The sequence below is a fragment of the Ostrinia nubilalis genome, chromosome 17 (genome assembly GCF_963855985.1).
Source record: "Ostrinia nubilalis chromosome 17, ilOstNubi1.1, whole genome shotgun sequence".
NCBI classification, from domain to species: Eukaryota; Metazoa; Arthropoda; class Insecta; order Lepidoptera; family Crambidae; genus Ostrinia; species Ostrinia nubilalis.
Window position 1 is genome coordinate 9,954,878 of NC_087104.1, and position 12,967 is coordinate 9,967,844.

At 37.2% G+C, this 12,967-nt stretch overlaps 1 protein-coding gene across 1 annotated transcript in view; it reads left to right on the top strand.

The window, feature by feature from the left end:
- The first annotated feature begins 12,407 nt into the window (after positions 1–12,407).
- The window catches only part of LOC135080246 (uncharacterized), a 241,271-nt gene continuing 240,711 nt past the window's right edge, over positions 12,408–12,967 (top strand). Inside the window, exon 1 of the mRNA XM_063974930.1 lies at positions 12,408–12,641. The gene's annotated coding sequence lies outside the window, so the exon portion shown is untranslated. The remainder of the gene's footprint in view (positions 12,642–12,967) is intronic.

The following is a 12,967-nucleotide window of genomic DNA, read 5'->3' on the forward strand; positions in this document are numbered from 1 at the left end:
TTTCTCATTTGACAGTTTATGAAAAGGTAGCCGCGGTTTTTATAGAGCATAGAGCGTCGCGCACGCATTGTGTTCGTCTTGAATGTTCTTATGAGTGATGGTACCGAATGGTGACAATGTGTCGTATAAAATTGACTCGTCTAAGAATAGGATTAGATTGTAATGGAGCTATTATGAGGCTCGATATTAATTGGGCTTGAAATATGATTTAAAGCTTGTCGTGCCGGATTGATCTCTGAGTGGCGCATTGACATATGACGTAGTCGGATCTCGGCTTATAGGCCTGGTGACGTCGACTTATCTCGTAATTTATTTTGATAATAAAAGTTACCTTTGATGCAACGCCGCTCTCATAAACGACCTTTTTGTCATAGATTTTGAAAGGAAATTCTTGGTGCGTTTAGGTATTTGACAGAGAGATTTTCACTAAGAAACAAGTACCTACCTAATGATTATTGTTCATACCCTCTCCTAAGCTAAAATCGTAGTGTCACTGTATTGTTGGTTATTTGATTTGATATTTGGATGGTTTATTTTTAATTCCCCTTATTCTTTAGATTCCCGCCATTACCTTACTCCAGTTTAGCCAGAAGCTATAATAAAACCGAATCAACCCTGGTTGATTCCTTGTTTGGTCTTCTACGAGTTCCTAACTTTCTATCAAAGTGAATAGAACTAATACCTGTAAGTATTGTATTCGTTCATAAAACCCCTCCTATCTTTTTTTTCAGATACATGAAGTACTTATACGACTACGAGTGCGAGAAGAAGAATCTGTCTACCAGGAGCGAGCTGGACGCAGCCATAGAGGGCAACAAGAGGGAGGGCAGGCGCGCCTCCGGCCAATACGACGCGCAGGCCGCATTAGCCATGGTCAGCATAGTAAGAAACGAATCTATATAACAACTATACCTTGACCTTTTCCACAAATTTCTCTATTGAACAGTGAAAACCGCGTGAAAATCCATTCAGTAGTTTTGGAGTTAATAGCGAACAAACAAACGCGTTATACGTTACGCGCGTTTTTTTAACCGACTTCATTCAAGTCTTGTAGGCGACATAACTACTTGACTGTATTAATAACCTTCGTCTTACTATCTTTTTTTAGAACAAGAGCTTGGAAATTAATACAAGTACCTAACATAAGTAATTTTCGTCACTGACTAGTGTTTTAAAAGAATAAAATTATTAAAACGATGGCGGTAATCTTTTGACATTTCGTATGCGCGGTGTTTTTTTTTATCTGTAAACTTGTAAAGATGTTTTTTCTTATGACTTGATGATAATCATGTAAAAATTTAATATTAACAATTGTTTTGAGGTCAATGTTAGAATTTGCGTCATCATTCAACTTTAAAGTCTGCATATTTTATGGATATATCTCATTATAACTTTTTTCAACTCATTGTTTGAAAAGTTCGAGAATAAAATAGCAAAATGCACACTGAATTAATTAACAATTTCAACAAGACAACAATCGTAGACATGGAAACACTAATAATGTTGGGCTAAATATGAATAAACCTGTAAAATCTTGTGTTAAAGTTTTGTTCCCGACATTAAGACTACTTACTTCCTCGACCTGAGCATGTTAATACTGCAGTGCGTCACTAGGATGTTTCTATCACGTCACATGTCACGTCTGAAACGCATGATAGTAACTGAGATAAATAGGTACCTACATAATTCGAGTTGCAAGTTAACATAAAGTGAAGCTAACTGCAAGAAAAAAAAACTTTTATTATTATCCAGTTATCCATGTCTTGACTTACCATACTGTAATAATTTAATTGGAAAACAAATTGGGGCTTCAGTGTAAGTAGGATAGGTATATCGGAATCGGTCAGTTGACATACCTATTCCATAATAACACCGGCCATCTCTCAATAAGTAGGTACTACGTATATTTCTATAACTGCTAGCTGACATTAACAGGGTCACTGCTTGGCACTCTATACAGGATGGAAACGATAAGTGATCTCATTCGATAATTTCTAAACTATACAAGATATCAAAAAACTAACTGATCCTGAAAGTGCTTCACGAGCTCTTTCAAACGGTACCAATAATAAGTTACAGAATAAACAGGATCTGTCCGAAAATTCGATGTTTCAAGCTTCAAGATCACTTATCGTTTCCAGCCTGTATACAGTCCATAAAAATAAGTATCTCAATCTGACCGACAAATCTAGATGAAACAAATTAATAATGTCTTTCTCTTCCAGCCCCCGCTCAGCCGAGGTGTCCCAGCGTCTCTTGCGCAGCTGTCCCAGCATATGCAGCCTCTGTCCCTTTCTCTCGGAGGCGGCGTGGGCGGCGTCCCGCGTTTGCCCCCCCTCCCGCCGCATGCGCCTCACATCTCACAACACGATATCGAGTACCGCGTGAGGGAATATATGAAGATGATCCAGCAGCAGAGGGAGCTGATGAGGAATGGTAAGGAATTCGATTTATTAAGGACCAAAATCTGTCTATAAGGCCCGATTCGACCAAACTTTCTCAAAACTCCTGGTATAACTGGCAGTTTCAGTATGGGAAATATGACAAAATGTCGAATAACTGACGATTTAATCTGAGATTAATATTTACTCTTGTTTGGTCGAATCCACCCTTAATAAGTTAGCCATCTCCGCGATTATTCAACCATCATTGGTTTTGTTTCATTGGATGCCAAGCTGTAGATCCTGGCTATACAGGAGTTCAGTGGTAGGAAGGAGAGGTGGGGTTAGTTCCGAGTTATATGATGATACAAAAAAGTTTGTCAATTTTGGTTTAGTTGTAATGAACAATCTATTATTCTGATTTTAACTAAATCGAACTGCCTAAGGTTGGAACAAAACTCACAACTTTTCGCTTGCCGGACGACTGCTCTTCCATCTCCTGATGATGAAACTATCGAAAAGTCCTAAGGTCGTTGTTAAAACGCCTTGAGGATTTCAATACTTGCCTGTATTATAATAGCAGCAAACAATAATAAACACTATTCTTCTCTTCCCCACCAGGTTCAGAATCTCCGCCCGGTTCGAACGGGCCGGCGCCTATAATGTCGCCCCGCGACGCTGCCGCCCTCAGTGCCATAGACGTCTCCCGCTTGACTCTCTGGTCTCTCTACAATAACAATAACAACAGTCCACAGCCTGAGCTGGAGCCTCAACGGTAAGTGGTATTCTCTAGTCATTCCCTTCTCTACCTTGAAAATAAGTTAATAAATAAACATCCTTGGACATTTTACACTGCGCCGCCTAGTCCCAAAATAAGCGAAGCTTGTACTATTGGTACCAGACAACGGTTATACAAATTTTTGTATTGTGCAGGGACCAAACCTGCGACTACTAAACAGATTAAACTATTTCTAACAAGTTTAGTCTTTTAACTGATTAAAATATTTAACAATACAGCACCACGTTGGGCGCCAGTATTTTACAACTTCAGTTAGATTATTTTTTATGGTGGTTTTAGTTTAATGTTGCAAACATAAGCTGAACAGGTGAACAACATGAGCCCTCCCGGATTCGTATAGCCAATGGACTTTTTTTTAATGTAACGCAAGGCAGATATTTGACCGCAATCGTACCTGGTGTTAAGTAAGATGCAGTCTAGGATAGTACATAATATCAGCCCTGTAAGTGCCTATTCACTATCGCCTTGAAAAAGCCCGGATTATAGTATTCAGGAACACTCCTGAACACTATAATCCGGGCCTGAATAATAAGGTAATAAGAAATAAGAGGCTTCTTTTAAATTAGAGACATTGTTCGACTAAGTAGAATGTTCAACATTTAAGTGATGATGACTTAAATGTGGAACATTCTATGTATGACTAGAGTTTAGTTAAAGTAAGTTTTATTTGCAACTATCTTAATCGCCTCTTTCTACGCAGCGAGGCCCTAAACCTCAGCGAGAGTCCCAACTCCAACATGAGCGGAGGCAAGCGCGAGGCGTGCCGCTCCCCGCCGCCGCCCGCCAAGCGCCGCACCCCGCGCCCGCCCTCCCCCCGCCCGCCGTCGCCGCGCGCGCCGCCGCCGGTCAACGGCAGCCCGCCGAATGGCGTCAATGGTGCTGCTTTTAAGATCACCACTCGAGGTATGTATTCTACTAAAGCCTGGTCTGTGAGCACGTAGAATTTTGACCGCGCGACAGCAACATAATTATGCGCGAGCGATAAGGATGGGTAGCTAGGGGTCATTGGACAAAATTCTACGTGTTCACAGACCAGACTATAGTCCTAAACTAAGCAAATCATGTACAATGGGTTCGTTCGTTCGTTTTTGCCGAAAGACGTCCACTGCTGGACTAAGGCATCCCCCAAGGATTTCCACAAAGACCGGTCCTGCGCTGCTCGCATCCAGGCACCTCCCGCAACCATCACCAGATCGTCGGTCCACTTCAGTCGGTCAGCACAATGGATAATAGATATCATCATAGGTATTCCGCTGTTGATTGCTGAACATCAGGCTCTACCAATGATTTTCAGATTCCAGGTACCAGATAATGCATGTACAAATGTGTGTAGGGATTAAATCCGTGACCGATGGCATAGTAGTGTCTGACATATAAACCGGTTAGAGCTGATAGAAATATATTTTAAAACAGCAACACGTTGGGCGCCAATTTTGCATTTTCAGTTATGTACCTACCTATATTATTATTTTATGGTATAGTGTGCCTCTGAGATGGTTAATTATAGAACCAATCGAATCCAAACAATTTGATAGCTCAATTAAGGTCATTTTATGTTTTTTTCACATCACGAATTCATGTCTCGTGAAACAGTGGTTCCTGATGACACGTGTAATTATTTACCATCAATTCGTATCAGTCCACTGCTGGACATAATAACATGGTAACTTATCCTCCAACTACTTCCAGTCAACTTACTAATAAAATATTTTATCTTTTGCAGGTGATGCAAGCACAGGCGACCAGCAGCTCGTGGTGTCCATAGAACTCAACGGAGTAACATACGAAGGCGTGCTCTTCCCATCGCAAAACGGCAACGGGCAGAACGGACACAGGCAAATGGTGTCTTAATTCCAGGACGATAAAGTCCAAAACCAGTCTTTTCAGTCCCTATACCCAGGAAATGTAGAAGTTGGTCACGAATTGTCCATGTTTGAAAGCCTAAGAGGGACAGCGGATAAGAACTTATAATTTGAAAGCCATTCTAGGATTTTTAAACTAATTCTAGATAAAGTCCTCCTAACTTCCAAAGCGTCCCTGCTCTCTTCATTTGAACATAGGCAATTATTCGTCGCCAATTTCTGCATCCACGGGTTAGGTTTATATCTAAAGGCATAGGTTATGTATATTTTTTGTCAACCACCAAAGGTCGTCGGATTTAGAGCGCAATTCGAAATGGTTGTTTTAGTCAGGCAGCTTTTACAATCTCAAAATCTTAACGATAGTCCTATAACGGCCTTGATTAGTATCTAGATTGTAAATGCGCATTCACAAAGCATTGCTGGAACTTTTGGGCTGTATTTTGGCAACTAATAGCCGTATGATTGCAGAAATAATAAATTGTGTTTAGTGTGGATGCGCCCTTAGATACTATGTTTCTTGTCTATGTTTAGTACTAGATATAAACCCAGCCTAAGTATCACAAAATATTGTTCACATAATTTGATCTCAAAACCTTCGAAGGTATTTGGGACTGAGAACCGTGACTACAACATTTCAACTCGAATTTGAAGTACAAAATCATTTGATCAGCACTTTTCTAAAATGTGATTAAGTTTAAATTTTTACGTTATAAAAGTGTCATTTGTCTCTGATAAGTCCCCAATATTAAACGTAATGTTGACAGACTTTTTACTAGTCGTTGATTTATTTGACTGTTAGGGGTTTATCAGCAGATTTAAATGCACTTTTATATTTTAATTAATATTATTTTTTTACGTCACTGCCTATGGAGAATTAAATGGGAAAACGCCTAATTTTTCCCCGATTCTTCGTCGGATTTTTTGTAAAGTATACTTTTTTATCGTGTCATGACAAATGACGTTGTTGTAAATATAGTTTTTATGTTACGTACTATTTATAATTTGATGTCCGCCGAGTGATATGAGCAGCGTGTTCGTTCGTATGTTTTTCTACATGTGATTGTATATTTCTGTAAATAAACCAATCTCGTTTAGATATAGAGTTTTTAAACCACAATCTTGTTTGTGATTATGTCCTTAGAAGGTGTATATTTTAATTTTCGACTACGTTGTCAGTATTGTATTTAGAAGTAGGCGCCTATTTATAATTCGTGTTTATTTGCATTTTCTTTATACGAATAAATAATATGAGTTCACAATTAAATTCTCAGCTTTTATATACAAATCGCTGGATTCTATGAAATGTACACATAACAATACATCACATGCATACGGTCCTTGAAAATAGTACTTATTTCTCTAGTAATAAGAGTGACTTCGCGTAGTGCATCTACACACTTGATGTAAGTACCGTCAAGTGTACGTTTCTGAAGAATCGGTGATCGCTGATAAGTTTTAATCATATTTTATAAACAAATCGAGCCTTAAAAATTTAATCTAAAATGAAAAATTCGTTTAAAGAAAATCAGATCTACAGGATGTTAGGTAAATGGGTATATGAGCCGACACTAGCCCATGTTAACATGGTCATATAAATGGTATGGTGAAGTCAGAAAATTGATATCTTCATTTTAATTATTTTAATTTTCATACAAATCGGATTTTATAAAATTTATTTTGTATGAAAATTAAAAAAAATAAAATGATGATATCAAATTTCTGACTTCACCATACCATTTATATGACCATGTTAACATGGGCTAGTGTTGGCTCATATACCCATTTACCTAACACCCTGTATAATGAATAGTAAAATATCTATAAAGTAAAAAAAAAATATCGCACGCAACATTTGTATCGATCTGGTTTATCCAAATTAATCTCGAATAATTTTATAAGTAACTAAAATATGGAAACTTAAGTCTATGATAATTTTCGTACATGAACCAAAATATTAATTAAAACACAGTAGCACAGTGAAATTAATAATTTGAGGAGGGAACGCCATTGCAGTAGTTTTTAAGTTAATATTTAGTGTAAGTTAAGTCTGTGTTACTGTATATTGTTTGATATATGTTTTGGAGATCGTTTACGTTTTAGACTTACAGCAACTATCTGGTTGTACACCAAGAACTAAAAGCTAAAGCTAAGCCAAAACTAGCTAACTAATAAAGAAAGTTAGTTTATGTAGTTTTCTAGCTAAGCTTACAGTTTACTTGGTCTACAATCAGTTTTAATTATTAAAATAATGTTCTGTCCTACTTACTTGGGAAAATTAGTGTTGTGTTTTCATATACTAGTCCTTTGGCCATAATATTTCATGATTTCATCTCAAAAACTTCAATGTTCATTGTCACAAACTGATGATTATTTTAAAGAGATTGTAATTCTTTGTGCTCAAAAATTATAAAGTAAACTTGTCCCAAGGTTTTTATATATTTTAACGAAATGCAATAAATAATTATAATATTTCGTGCAATAAACGATATCCAAAATAGAGAAGATCACGGAAAATAAAAAAAAAATCTGGTTCTATTATTGTTGTAAATTAAAGGATGCTTTGTAAATGACTGATTTAATGTTTTATAACTAGTTAAATTAATGTATTTAATTTTAAAATATTACTTGTAAAATAAATTCTTAAAGCATTGCCGCTAAGTAGAGTAGCCGTAGTGAATAGTACATTCCTGAAGATGTACAATAACGTAAGCAATGGACTGGCCTACAACGAGGCCAGATGTAGTACGCATTAGCGAATTTCATATTACACCAAAAATTTTTGATGTATTCCAATAATTATACATGAATAAACAATTATGTATTACGGAAATCGTCTTTTTATTGGAACACTTCAGACTTCAAAGTATATTTAGTAACTATCCCTTCATTTATTAATAAAAAAAACATGAAACAATCTAGGTTATAAATACTTATAATTTTAATTGATAAAACTATTCTATTATTTTATTATTATTCCTTTATTCATCTTACTTTCTTATTTTTAATTTTTTCTTTTTACAATGTAATTATTATCAAAAAATAAAAATACATTATAAAAAAAAAACTTAAAAATAGTTAACCCGCTGGCAGCGGAGCAGGGCCCAAGCTACCGGTGGTCAGGGTCACAGGCTGAGGAACCTCCGGACAATGCGTGCCGTGCTGAGGATCACCGCCTTTTGAATCTGACCCTTGAGCCAACCATCTAGCGAGAGCTTCTTTAGATGTTGGTCGAAGCTCTTCGCTATTAGCCCGTTTGCCGAGACAACTATCGGGACAATGATCGTCGAGTCAACATCCCACATGGCGGTCACCTCGTGGGCCAAGTCAAGGTATTTGCTTTGTTTTTCCTTCTCGGCCTTCACGAGGTTTTCGTCATGCGGGATGGTGATGTCAACGAGCACTGCCCGACGTTGGGATCGGTCAACCACCACAATATCAGGTTTATTACAGACAATAGTCCTGTCTGTGATGATAGACCGATCCCAATAGAGCAATGCATGACCATTTTCAAGAACTGGCACCGGCTGGTACTGGTAATATGGCGACTCAGATTCAAGAAGGCCGTACTGAAGAGCAAGTTGCTGATGGATGATTCTGGCTACTAGGTTATGCCTGTGTAAATACTCACCGTTAGCAAGATGCGAACAACCAGAAATTATATGCCTGAGTGACTCTCCGGGACGGTGGCATGCTCGACAAATGTTATTATTATTATTATTATTTTTTTTATTTTATTATTAAAAATAATTTTACAATGTGTAATTTTAGGAAACAGTGACATCTATTAACAAAGATAAATATCTCTTGTTCATGCTTTACTAACGCCATCTCTGTAACATTACTGTAACCAACAGCTGCCACGGACACCCTACGTTTTGGGTGATTTTTCAAACGAGGTAACTTTCAAGTATTCCGCTAGATGTCAGTATAAGTAACATTGGCGAATTACATGGTGTGAATATTTTTCACTCACATGAAAAAGTATTTATTTACTGATGGTTTTAATTTCAACGTGACTGACAGTGATGTGATAGATATTTCTAATAAAAATAAAATTTTTAAACGAATAAAAGTGCTTGTGCTGTGCTACAAAACACAAGGATGTTTAATTTCAAGTGGAGCATCACTCAAGAGGAAGCATAATTTGTAAGTACTTTAACTGTTTTTAATTTCATGAAAATCTTGATCAAATTAATTATGTAGCTTGCGAGATTGCCAATCTCTTTTGGTGCGGATGGATATGGATTTTTATATATTTTTTTTATGTAGAACAAAGCATTTTTAACTGCAATCACACTATGTGAAATAAGATGCAGCCTAGGATGGTACATACCTGCCCTGTAAGTGCCTATTCATTCACTCTCTCCTTGAATAGGCCATACACTACAAGCCATATTACTTAATATATTGAATCGTACCTACTGCAACTGAATTATTCAGACCAACCAGTTTCATTTTTACAAATAAAGTAGGCTAGATACCTACGCATCCTTATACTGCATCATCTAGTCCCAAAGCAAAGCTTGCAATAATATGATCCTTGATAACGTATAAAAAATATAAATATAAATACATGGAGACCATAAAAATTAGATACTTAATAATAATTAATTGTATCATGACGTGATGTGGGGTTCGAATCCGCGACCACTCTCATAGTTCGATACGCCGACCATTTTTTAAATTACCTAACTAATACAAGATATCGAAAAACTTATTACTGTGTGCTTACCATGAGTTTACGTTAGGTGTGCTCGCTAGCGACTGCGTAAAAAATGTCATTTTAATGTATGACATATTGTGCAGCGCCCCTAGCGGCTACTTTCAAGAAATAAAATCTTCATAGAAATTTTTGACATACTCGCTAGCGAGCACACCTAACGTAAACTCATGGTAAGCACACTGAGTCGCTATCGTATTCATTTAAATAGGTTTTTTTACCTAACGATTTTAGATGAACTCATGGTAGTGTTTTTAGTTTTGCTGTGGTTCTGCTACTAACCGCTAGAGGCGCAGTACAATTGTGCCATACATTTTTTTTCGCACTCGATAGCGAGATGCTCGGTAGGTAAACTCATGGTAGAGGCACTGATCCAGAAATTACTTCACGAGCTCTTTCAAACCGGACGACGCCGGACCGTCAAAAAACGGATATCCTTTGTTTGATTTCAATTTTCTCGCCTGATCTATGTCTGATTGTTAATAAATAAATAAATCTATCTTTAATTTAAATCTAGTATCTAAATCTAAGTAGGTAAACTAATAATGTCACGGCTCCTAAAGTCCATATAACCGTGACATTGGCGCCCAACGTGGGGCCACACCACCCACAAATTAGCGCCCGCCCGCGACTTCGTACGCGTGGATACTGTTTTACCCCTTAGGGGTTGAATTTTGCAAAATCCCGTCTTAGTGAGCACCTACGTTCTGAAAGGAACCTCCATGCAAAATTTGAGACTCCACGCGCTTGTAGTTTCTGAGATTTCGTGCTGAGTGAGTCGGTCAGTGACCTTTCGCTTTTATAGTTTAAAACCTGATAGTTGTCAGGTTCATCCTCTTGCAGTAGAGACTGAATGACCTGATTTGTTGATGATGATGATGAAAAAGGTAAATAGTATACAATTGTAATATTCATTGTTATTACAGGTAACTTTAACCGCCATAATTTAAATGTACATTAAAGTAAAATTATACGAGTACCTAGGTATATTAAAAATTATTTTTACCGTATCGATATTTTCTACAGGATGTTTTACCCAGTAAAGTATTGAACTTTTCTAATATGTACAGCTGATTCTTTTTTGTGATTTCAGAGTTGGTCCCATAGTAAAAGATGTTTATATTCATCGGTAACATCCTGTAAAAATATCGACACAGTAAAAAAAACATTCAGTATGCACGACACAAAACTTGTTATTTTTGGTAAAGTATTAAAACACATTCTTACCTATAATGCATAATAGAGGTAGGTTAATTCGATAGTACGAAACTTTCGTGTGCCAGCAGAACTTCTCTTAGCCGGTTTTTTATTATTTAACACGACTGAACCCAGGACCTTTCGCTTGCCGGGCCATTGCTTCGACCATTGAGCTACGAAGTCATTAGTAAAACTATCGAAATTGACATTTTAGGCTGCAAGCTTGTGTTTTTCAATGCAAGGAGTCTGACGCAGAATGTGCATCGTAGTGCACTGTGCACTTCCAGTATTAAAAAAAAAGCTTTTCAGCCTTTAAATTACTATAGAAAAGTGCATATTCTGCGTCAAACCCAATGCAAATGCAAGGTGTTATTTTTCCTCTCTACTTCGCTATTCGCTACGCTACGCTTCGCTTTGGTGTGTAACAAGCCTTGCATTTCGATGGGAAAATCAACCGCCCAAACGACTAGATTTTCATGTTGCCTTGACTTTTACGTTTCTTAGTTTTTCGTGTTGTACTTTAACGTGTTTTAAATCGTGTATCTGTGAAAACAATCGCCGTTGTAACTTTCTGTTCTTGTTCTTGTTGTGTGTTCAACGATTTAAGGGCCTTAATAATTATTTCTAGAGACACTTGTTGAGCCGTTGTAGGTAGGTAGGTACATTACGTACTATACCAATTTAGATGAAGGTAGTATCTGAAAAAATAAAATAAAAGTATGTTATCAAACAAGGAATATCCTCCCACCTTAAGTAATCAAAAATACTAAATACTTAACCTTATTTTTACAAGCTTTATATTGACTTCACTTGTTAGTATGTGTGGGACAAATCTTGCAACTGAATTTAAGACCAGTTCTCCTCAACCGATTGAGTTGAAATTTGGTATACTTATGGAAGTACGATGACAATGCAATATTATGGTACCATTGAGCTGGTCTAATGATGGTGACGGAAGGTGGCCATAGGAACTCCTAAACAAAACGGCGGAAACTCATCGAGTTTGGGTTCGTTGGAATTGTCTTTTTGAGCACTTTAGTGTTAGATAATGTCCAGGGTCCTGAGATTAAGATATAGCTAAAAAGTGTAAAATAAAATTATAATAAAAATAAACTTTTTTTAAAACAAGCTTTTATTCTGAATTTCGAAAGCTTGTAGCGCAAACAGAGAAAAAGAGGAATAAATTCCATGCGCGATACAAGCTTTCGAAATTCAGAATAAAAGCTTGTTTTTAAAAAAGTTTATTTTTATTATAATTTTTTACTTACGTCATTGCCAACCGCGAACTACCGATAACATACCCATCAAGCACCCGTTTTAAGAACGTTGCATTTGCATATTAATAAAATAACAGTATTAAAAGTCGGTGCAAACATTCTTGTTGGGCGGGCGGCGCGTTAGGGCGGGCGGCAGGGCGCCGAGTCTCGGCTCTCAGTCGCGATGTGCCAGTCGTGGGGGATTGACGTCGCGCGTGTCTCGATCCCACCGAGCGTGTCTCGAGACCGATCTCAAACGCTTAAATAAACCTACAAACCCCCCTGCCTCCCCCCAGGCTTACTACCATAGGCCACAGAGGGGTAACCCATCAACTTTTCAAGTTCAAGTTAAAGTGGACGTGTGTTTTAACGTTTTTCGAATCTGACAATCAGTGTAGTGCATTTCTTGTCTGGAACAAAAAAGCGGTAAGTGCTAATTTCACTTATACTCTCATCCGACAGCAACTTGTTTAGAGTTCAAAATAGTAAACACTGTTTCTCGTGTGTATTTTGAAGCAACTAATACATTTGACAAACATTGTTCATACAGAGTTCTCTGCGTCTTCAACTCGCTTAAATTAAGTCAGAAAAACAATACAATCAGTTTTATTGCCATACGATCATTTAAAACGAGACACAATTTATGACTACGACCTGGGTCTTGTTAATAAAGGTCAATCTTATTAATATGTAGAGTCAACAACGTCATTCAATTTATTTCTGTTATTCGTATCAGTGAAACATTGTACCAA